The sequence below is a fragment of the Phyllostomus hastatus genome, unplaced genomic scaffold (assembly GCF_019186645.2).
Source record: "Phyllostomus hastatus isolate PE091 unplaced genomic scaffold, TTU_PhHast_1.1 phas_contig_38, whole genome shotgun sequence".
Taxonomy (NCBI): domain Eukaryota; kingdom Metazoa; phylum Chordata; class Mammalia; order Chiroptera; family Phyllostomidae; genus Phyllostomus; species Phyllostomus hastatus.
In genome coordinates, this window is record NW_025333869.1 from 4,247,990 (window position 1) to 4,257,363 (window position 9,374).

Sequence of the window (9,374 nt, forward strand, 5' to 3'; positions counted from 1 at the left end):
GAAAGATTTTTTTTTTGTTTTTTGCTTTTTGAGAAATTAGCTGATAGTCTTATGGGCACTTCTTTGTACGTAACTGTCTCCTTTCCTCTTGCTGCTTTTAAGATTCTCTCCTTATCTTTAATTTTGGCTAATGTAATTATGATGTTCCTTGGTGTGTGCTTCCTTGGGTCCAACTTCTTTGGGGCCCTCTGAGCTACCTGGACTTCCTGGAACTCTATTTCCTCTGCCAGATTAGGGAAGTTCTTTTCATTATGTATTCAAATAAGTTTTCAGTTTCTTGCTCTTCCTCTTCTCCTTCTGAACCCCTAGGATTTAAATATTGGAATGTTTAAAATTGTCCTGGAGGTGCCTAAGCTTCTCCTCTTTTTTTTTTTTTTTTTTTGAATTCTTGTTTCTTCATTCTGTTCTGGTTGAATGTTTATTTCTTCCTTCTGCTCCAAATCATTGATTTGAGTCCTGGTTTCTGTCCCAGTTTCTGTCCATCACTGTTGGTTCCCTGTACACTTTCCTATGTTGCAATTTGCATAGCCTTCACCTTGCATAGCCTTCACTTCTTCCTCTATATTGTGACCATACTCAACTATTTCTATGAGCATCCTGATTACCAGTGTTTTGAATTCTGCATCTGATAGGTTGGCTGTCTCTTCCTCACTTGGTTGTATTTTCTCTGGAGTTTTGATCTGTTCTTTAATTTGGGCCTTATTTCTTTGCCTGTTAGGTTGTAAGGATGGAGCCTTAGGTATTTGCCAGGGTGGGGCAACCCACACGGCTGCATTGTGGCACTATCTGTGGAGGAGGGGCCCGAGAGGTAACAAGGCTGCTTGCTTGGCTCTCAGCTGGCTGTCAGTCACTTTTCCCACTACCCACAAGCAAATTGGGCCCTTCTGGTGCTGATTCCCAGGTTGGGTTTGTGTACATTCTAGGACCCTGTGGGTGTCTCCAGCTAACTCTCCTGTGAAGCTGGGAGTTTCTCCTACTGCCATAACCCCCACAGGTTTTTTCAGTCAGAGATTTTGAGGCTTTATTTCCCCGTGCTGGAACCCTGCATTGTGCCATCTGTCTTGCTCCACAGTTCTTCCTCCCAGTTTATGTGCATGCAAATGTAGGACCACCCACTCCACCAGCCACTGTCTGGCTGAGACAGTCCTCTTCACCCTGACTGCCCATCTCTGCCCTTCCTACCAACCTGAGTGAATGTTTCTTCTTTAATTCCTTAGTTATCAGACTTTCATACAGGTCAGTTTTCTGGCAGTTCTGGTTAATTTTTGTTTTTAAATTTGTTGTCCTTCTGTTGGTTATGTGAGGAGGCAAAGTGTATCTATGTACTCCTCCTTCTTGGCCAAAAGTCCTTTTTGAATATTCCTTCTCAAGTCTCTTAACCTGAAAGATTTCTTTTAAGAAATCAGCTGACTGTTATGGGAACTCCCCTGTAGGTAACTAACTTCTTTTCTCTTGCTGCTTTTAAGATTCTCTCTTTCCCTTTAACCTTTGGCATTTTAACTATGATGTGTCTTGGTGTGGTCCTCTTTGTGTCCAACTTGTTTGGGAATCTCTGTACTTCCTGGACTTGTATGTCTATTTATGTCTGCACATTTGGAGATATCCCAGAGTCGTCTTATTTTATCCTCCTTTTTTTTTTAATTCTTCTTTCATCTTATTGATCTAGTTGAATGTTTATTTCTTCCTTATGTTCCAAATCATTGATTTGAATCCTGGCTTCCTTTCCTTCACTGTTCATTCCTGGTAGATTTTTAAAAATTTAATTTAGTGTAAACTTTGCTTCCTTTATGTTATTGCCGTACTCAGTGAGTTCTTTGAGCATCCTGTTCACCAATGTTTTGAACTCTGCATATGATAAGTTGGCTATCTCCGTTTTGTTTAGTTCTTTTTCTGGGGGTTTGTTCTGTTATTTCATTTGGGCTATATTTATTTGTCTCCTAAGTTTGTCAGCCTCTTTTGTTTGTTTCTGTGTATTAGGTAGAGCTGTTCTGATTCCTTGTAAAATTCACCTGTAAATTGTGTGGGGTAAAGCCTTAGGTAATTGTCAGGGTGGAGCAACCTGCTTCACCACTTTATGGCTCTGTGTGGGGGAAGGGCTCAAAGTGGGGATTGTGGTGCTGCCTGGCTTCTTGGGGTTTGCCCGGCACGTGCCCCGTTTCTAGTCACTTCACCCACTCCCCATATGTGTCTGGTGACTTTTTTATGCTATTGAAGTACTCAATGAGTTCCTTGAGCATCCTAATAACCATTGTTTTGAACTCTGCATCTGATAGATTACTTATCTCCAATCTCCATTTCATTTAGTTCTTTTCTGGAGTTCTGTTCTTTCATTTGGACCATTATCTTTGTCTCCTCATTTTGGCAACTTCCCTGTGTTTGTTTCTGTATATTATTATGTAGAGCTGCTTTGACTCTCTGTCTTAGTAGTGTGGCCTTTTGTAGAAAAGCCAACTGGAGCCCTGGCTGGTGTAGGTCAGTGGGTTGAGCGCTGGCTTGGGAACCAAAGGGTTGCTGGTTCGATTCCCAGTCAGGGAAACTTGCCTGGGTTGCAGGCCATGTCCCCAGTAGGGGGCCCACAAGGGGCAACCACACATTGATGTTTCTCTCCCTCTCTTTCTCACTCCCTTCCCTTCTCTCTAAAAAAATCAATAAATGAAATCTTGAAAAGAAACAAAAAGCAAACTGGTGAATTGGATGGGGTAGAGCTTAGGTGATTGCCAGGGTGGGGCAACCTGAGTCACCACTCCATACCTTTGTGTGGGGTAGAGCTCAGAGAGGGAACAATGCCACTGCCTGGCCTCTGAGGTTTTGTATGAGAGGAAGCTGTCTCCTGGCATTTGCCCTGATACTAGTGACTTCAATTTTTCCTTATATGCCACCACTGGTGTCCTTTGAGCTGCTGACTGCTATTGTCCTGGTGTTGAAGCCCAGAGGGAGTAAGTCTGCATAAGCCCTAAGTCTGTTATTGGCCCTTTAAGAAGAGATTCCTGAGAATCCTTTAGTTTCTTTCACCACCCCACTGGTTTTTACAGCCAGAAGTTTTAGGGACTTATCTTCCTGGCACTGAAAACCTGAGCTGGATGGTCTGGTGTAGGGCTGGGATCCCTCACTCCTAAAATATCCTTCCCGATTTTTATCTATCACATATGGGTATGGGACCGCCCCTTCCATGTCTCCACAGCTCTCAGCACCTCTCTGAATCTCAGCACCTCTCTGCATGTCCACACTTCTCCATGCCTTTCTGTGTCTCTGCCCCTCCTACGCATTTGGATGAATGTGGCTTCTTTAATTCCTTGGTTGTTAGACTTCCATATAGCTCAATTTTCTAATGATTCTAGGTGGTTTTTTGTTTGTTTGTTTGTTTTTTTGCAGTACAGTTGTAATTTTTGCTGTGGTTGTGCAAGGAGATGAGCTGTGTTTACCTATGTCTCCATCTTGACTGGAAGTTGAAACTTGCATTTTAAAACATGGCTCAAATAACAGTTGTTAATGAAGACCAGATGTTTATATCTCAAAGGTACAGGGAAAGAAATGCAAGTCCTTTCTAGATGGACTTTGGTTTCATAAAGCCAATTGTTTATAGACTTTTTAAAATGAATAGGAGAAGTTTGGGGAAGGTAAAAAGAATTGGTGGGCTTTGAATTGTTCCTGGAGCCACACCTCTGGCCCTGTAAATACTTCATTGTAAAGCAAAAACAATTATGTATAATACATCAAGAATTGAGTTGCAACCTAAATGTTGGCAAAAAACTAATAAATCCATTCATTCATTTTTAGAAGTATTTTTTTTAAATCTTAGCACATTTTTCCTTTTAGTTTCTGTAGTAGAGGAAGGATAATAAGGCAGCAGCTGTGAGTGTAGTATAGCAAATACAGGAGGACCTTGTTTATAGTTAGTACACAGCTTAGGGTCATCTCTGAAAGCAATAAAGCTTTGGCTATATGAAGCATCCATCCATTTTCCTTGGGAACAGCAACATAGGTATAGTTGTATGATAGTAATAAAATTAATGGTGCCATTGACTGGCCAAAACTCTGTCACCCAATTTATATTGAGGCTAGGCTGTTTCAAAAGATTAGCCTCATTTTCTTGAGGGGCTCCAGGTCAAATTTCTCCCAGTTGGCAAATATGCATGATAAATGGGTATCTCTAGGCTCTTTGAATTACAGGCTGTGTGCCTTCCCATCCAGGAGGCATGGGAGTGTGGAGGAGTGTGGAGTGCTTACTCCATACTCTGAGGGCAGCCTTACCAATGGTCACAGTGGTGACTGCTAAGTTGTCTCTGAAGCTTTCATGGAAGTTGTTAGACTGGTCAAAATTCCATTTTTTTTTTGGCCATAAGATGGCTCTAGTAGCACTTAGTTGTCTTTAACTTCATTCAAAACAATTTGTATTAGATTGTATTGTGACTGCTGTCATATCAGCATTCATTTTTTAAAAACATCAAAATTGGTGAATTTTTTGTGTAGCCATTTTGATATTGAAAATAGAAGAAAATATGCAACATTTTTCGCATATTATACTTTATTACTTCAAGAAAGGTAAAAGTGCAACCGAAAGGCAAACAAAGATTTGTGCCATGTATGCAGAAGGTGCTGTAACTGATTGGATGTGTCAAAAGTGGTTTGTGAAGTTTCATGCTGGAGATTGCTTGCTGGACAGTGCTGCAGGGTTGGGTAGACCAATTGAAGTTGGTAGTGATCAAATTGAGACATTAATTGAGAATAATCAACCTTATACCACATGGGAGATTGCTGACATTTTCAAAATATTCAAACCAATAAGGTTGGTGAAAATGAAAAATGTGTCTTCTATTTTACAGAGAAAAAGAAACATTTTGGCCTACCCAATAATAATGAAGAAAATGTATTTAGAGGAATGTAGAAGGATTTTAGGATGGTCCCTTTCTCCAGTTTTGGGTGTCTTCAGGAGTCTGCAGAAAAGGTGTTTTAAAAGACAGGGCACCTGGGAGGGCTCAGATCCCTTGTGACCTCAGAAGGTCACAAGAGAAGGTCACTTGTGACCTTCACACATTAGCTGTGTTTACCAGACAAAGACAGCGCCCCAGGCCCTGGAGTTAAATACTATTGACCTTCTTTAGAAATATTATAAATTTGCAGGTGCCCAAGGATATGAGAGGATGCAGGAATAATAGGAAAAACTTGCCCCTAGGAGTGAAGAAAAAGAGCTCCATTTTGGCTACCTTAAGTCAATATCACTTCTAGATAAATCTTCCCATTTCTGTAAGTACTTGCAAGTAAAGGCTTTCTATTAATTGTATATCTGCAGGGAGTATTAAAGTGGGCTTGGGCCTGAAAGTTTCTGGCATTGAAGGCATAATTCCCCACATTAATTTTAGTTTTCAAAAATGTTTTCTTGTTTATGCTATTATAGTTTTTCTATTTTTCACCTTTTCCCCTCCACACAGCCCACACCCACTTCCATAGGCAATTCACACTGTTGCCCATGTCCATGTCCCCTTCACATGTATTTTTTTAACTAATCCCTTCACCATCTTTTAATCAGTCTCCATCTTTCCCCTCCCCACTCCCCACTTACTGCTGTCAGTCTATTTCATGATTCCATGCTTTTGGTTTTATTTAGCTCATTACTTTATTTTGTGCATTAGATTCCTCTTATACTTAAGATCATATAATATTTGTCTTTCACTGACTGACATATTTCACTTACCATAATAGTCTCCAGTTCCATTCATTCTGTGGCAAAGGCAGGAATTCCTATTTGTTTAATGCTGCATAGTATTCCATTGTGTAAACGTACCAAAGATTTTTTTATCCACTTATTTAATGATGGGTACTTAGGCTGTTTCCAAATCTTGCCTATTTTAATTAGCGCTGCTGTGAACATAGGGGTTCACAAATTCTTTTGAATTGATGTTTCGAGATTCTTAGGGTCTATTCCCAAAGTGGAATGACAAGATCAAAAGGCAATTCCATTTTTAATTTTTTGAGAAAACTCCATTTTGTTCTCTACATTGGCTGCACCAGGCTGCTTTCCCACATACAGTGCACTAGGTTCCCTTTTCTCCACATCCTTTTCAGCACTTGTTGTTTGTTGATTTGTTTGTGATGCCTATTCTGACTGGTGTGAAGTGCTATCTAATTGTGGTTTTAATTTGTATCTCTCTGATGGCTAGTGATGTTGAGCATTTTTTATATATCTATGAGCCACCTGTATGTCCTTCTTGGAGAAGTGTCCATTCAGGTCCTTTGACCATTTTTAATTATTTGTCTTCTGGTGTTGAGTCATATGAGTTCTTTATATATTTTGGAGATTAAACCCTTGTCCAATGTCTCATTGGCAAATATGTTCTCCCATATAGTTTGTTCCCTTTCATTTTGCTGATGTTTTCTGTAGTCATGCAGAAGCTTTTTAATATGGTGAAATCCCATTTGTTTACTTTTTCCTTTATTTCTCTAATCCTAGGAGATATACTGGCAAAAATATTGCTATGTGGGATATCTGAAATTTTACTGTCTATGTTTTCTGCTAGGAATTTTATGCTATCATGACTTATGTTTAAGTCTTTTATGAATTTTGAGCTTATTCTATTCTAGTGTATGGTATAAATTGGTGGTTTGGTTTCATTTTTTTTTTTTATGTAACACGCTTGTTCTCCCCAAACCATTACTTCATTGTAAGCTCTTATCCCCTTTATCAAATATTAATTAACCATAAAGATGTGGGTTTATTTCTGCGCTCTCTGTTCTGTTCTGTTGTTATGTATCTTTTCTTATACCAGTATCAGACTGTTTGAGTAGAGTGAGTTTGTAGTGTAGCTTTATATCAGATATTATAATCTCTCCAACTTTATCCTTTCTTTCTCAAGACTGCCGAGGCTCTTCATGGTCTCTTGAGTTCCATATACATTTTTGAAATATATTTTCTAGATATGTGAAATATGCCATTGCTATTTTCACAGGAATTGAATCTATAGATTGCTTTGGGTAGTATGAACATTTTAATGATGTTAATTCTTCCAATCCATGAACATGGTATATGCTTCCATTTATTTGTGTCTTCCTCAATTTATTTCTTCAGTGTTCTATAGTTTTCTCAGTACAATTCTTTTACTTACTTGCTTAAGTTTGTTCCTGGGTACTATGTTTGGTGCTATAGTAAACAGGATTTTTTTTCTTGGTTTCTCTTTTTGATAGTTCATTATTGGTGTACAAAAATGCCATTAATTTCTGAATATTGACTTTTTAATCTGCTACTTTGGTGAATTAATGCATTAAGTCAAGTAGTTTTTTTATAATCTTTTCTATGTGTACTATCATGTAACCTGCAAATAATGACTGCTTTACTTCCTCCTTTCTGATTTGGATGCATTTTCTTTTTCTTGTCTGATCGCTGTGGATAGGACTTCCAGTACTGTGTTCAGTAAGAGTGGTTAGATTGAACACTCTTGTCATATTCCTGATCTTAAGAGGAAGACTTTTAGTTTTTTTCCCATTGAATATGATGTTGGCAGTAGGTTTCTCATACATAGCCTTTATTATGTTGAAGTATGTTCCCTCTACTCCCACTTTGCTGTGTGTTTTTATCATAAATAGATGCTGAATTTTATCAAATGCTTTTTCCACATCTATTGATATGATCATGTGATTTTTGTCTTTCCTTTTGTTTATGTGATGTATCACATTTATTGATTTGTGGATACTCTACCATCATTGCATTGCTGGAATAAATCACACTTGCTCATGGTGTATGATTGTAGTAATGTATTGCCAGATGCAGTTTGGCAATATTTTGTTGAGGATTTTAGTGTGTATGTTCATCAGAGATATTGGCCTGCAGTTTTCTTTCTTTGTTGTGTTTTGGAATTAGGACGATGCTGGCATCATAAAGAGTTTGGGAGTCTTGCCTCTTCTTGGATTTTTTGGAATAGTCTTTGAAGGATAGGAATTAGCTCTTCCTTAAATGCTTTATAAAGTTCTCCTGTGAAACTGTCTGGTCTAGGGTTTTTTTGTGCTGGGAGTTTTTGGATTACTGCTTTGATTTTATCTGCTGTTATTGGTCTGTTCAGGCTTTCTGCTTCTTCTTCATTCAGTTTTGGAAGATTATATTTTTATAGAAATTTTTCCATTTCACCCTGGTTTTCAAATTTTTTGCATATTGTTCATAGTAATTTCTTACAATCATTTGTATCTCTGTGGTATCAGTTGTATCTCTTGTCTTTAATTTCTGATTTTGTTTATTTGGGTCCTCTCTCTTTTTTTTTTCTTCATGAGTCTGCTTAAAGGAATGTCAGTTTCATTTATCTTTTCAAGAACCAGCTCCTGGATTTATTGATCCTTTGGATTGTTGCTTTAGTTTCTGTGTCATTCAATTCTCCTCTGATCTTAGTTATTTCTTTCCTTCTACTCTCTCTGGGCTTTGCTTGTGGTTGTTCCTCCAGTTCTTGTAGATGTAGGGTTAGGTTGTTTACTTCCAATGTTTCTTTCTTTTTTAGGTAGGCCTGTGTTGCTATGAACTTCCTTCTCAGGACTGCCTTTGTGGTGTCCCATAAGTTTTGGGTTGTTTTATGTTCATTTTCTTTTGTTTCCAGGAATTTTTAATTTCTTCCTTGATCCCATTATTGACACATTCATTATTTAATAGCATCCTATTCAATATCCATGAATTTGAGTGTTTTAAAAGATTTTATTTATTTATTTTTACAGAGAGGGGAAAGGAGGGAGAAAGAAGGAGAGAAACATCAATGCGTGGTGGCCTTTCATGTGGCTCCAGCTAGGGGACCTGTCCCACAACCCAAGCATATGCCTGACTGTGAATCCAACTGGTGACACTTTGGTTCACAGGCTGTGCTCAATACACTGAGCTACACCATCCAGACTGAGTTTTGTTTTTGTCTTTGTTTTTTGAAGTTGTTTTCCAGTTTCAGACTCTTGTGGTTGGAGAAAATGCTTGATATGATTTCAACTTTCCTGAACTTTTTGAGGCTGGTTTTGTGTTCTATTATGTAGTCTATCTTTGAAAATATTCCATGTGCATTTGAAAAGGCTGTGTACTTTGCTTCTTTAGGATCAAAGGTTCTATATATATCAGTGAAGTCCATTCACTATAGGGCATTGTTCAGTTTCTCAATATTCTTATTGATATTTTGTTTGGAAGACCTATCTATTTTTGACAGTGGGTGTTAAAATCCTTTAGTAAAAGTGTGTTGCTCTCTATATCTTTCTTGAAGTCCTAAAATTTTCCTTATACATTTGAGTGCTTCTATGTTGGTTTGATATATGTTTATAATGTTTGTATCTTCTTGATAGATTCATCCCTTTAGTACTATGAAGTGTCCTTCAGTGTCTCTTTTTATGACTTTTGTTTGGAAGTCTATTTTGTCTGATATAAG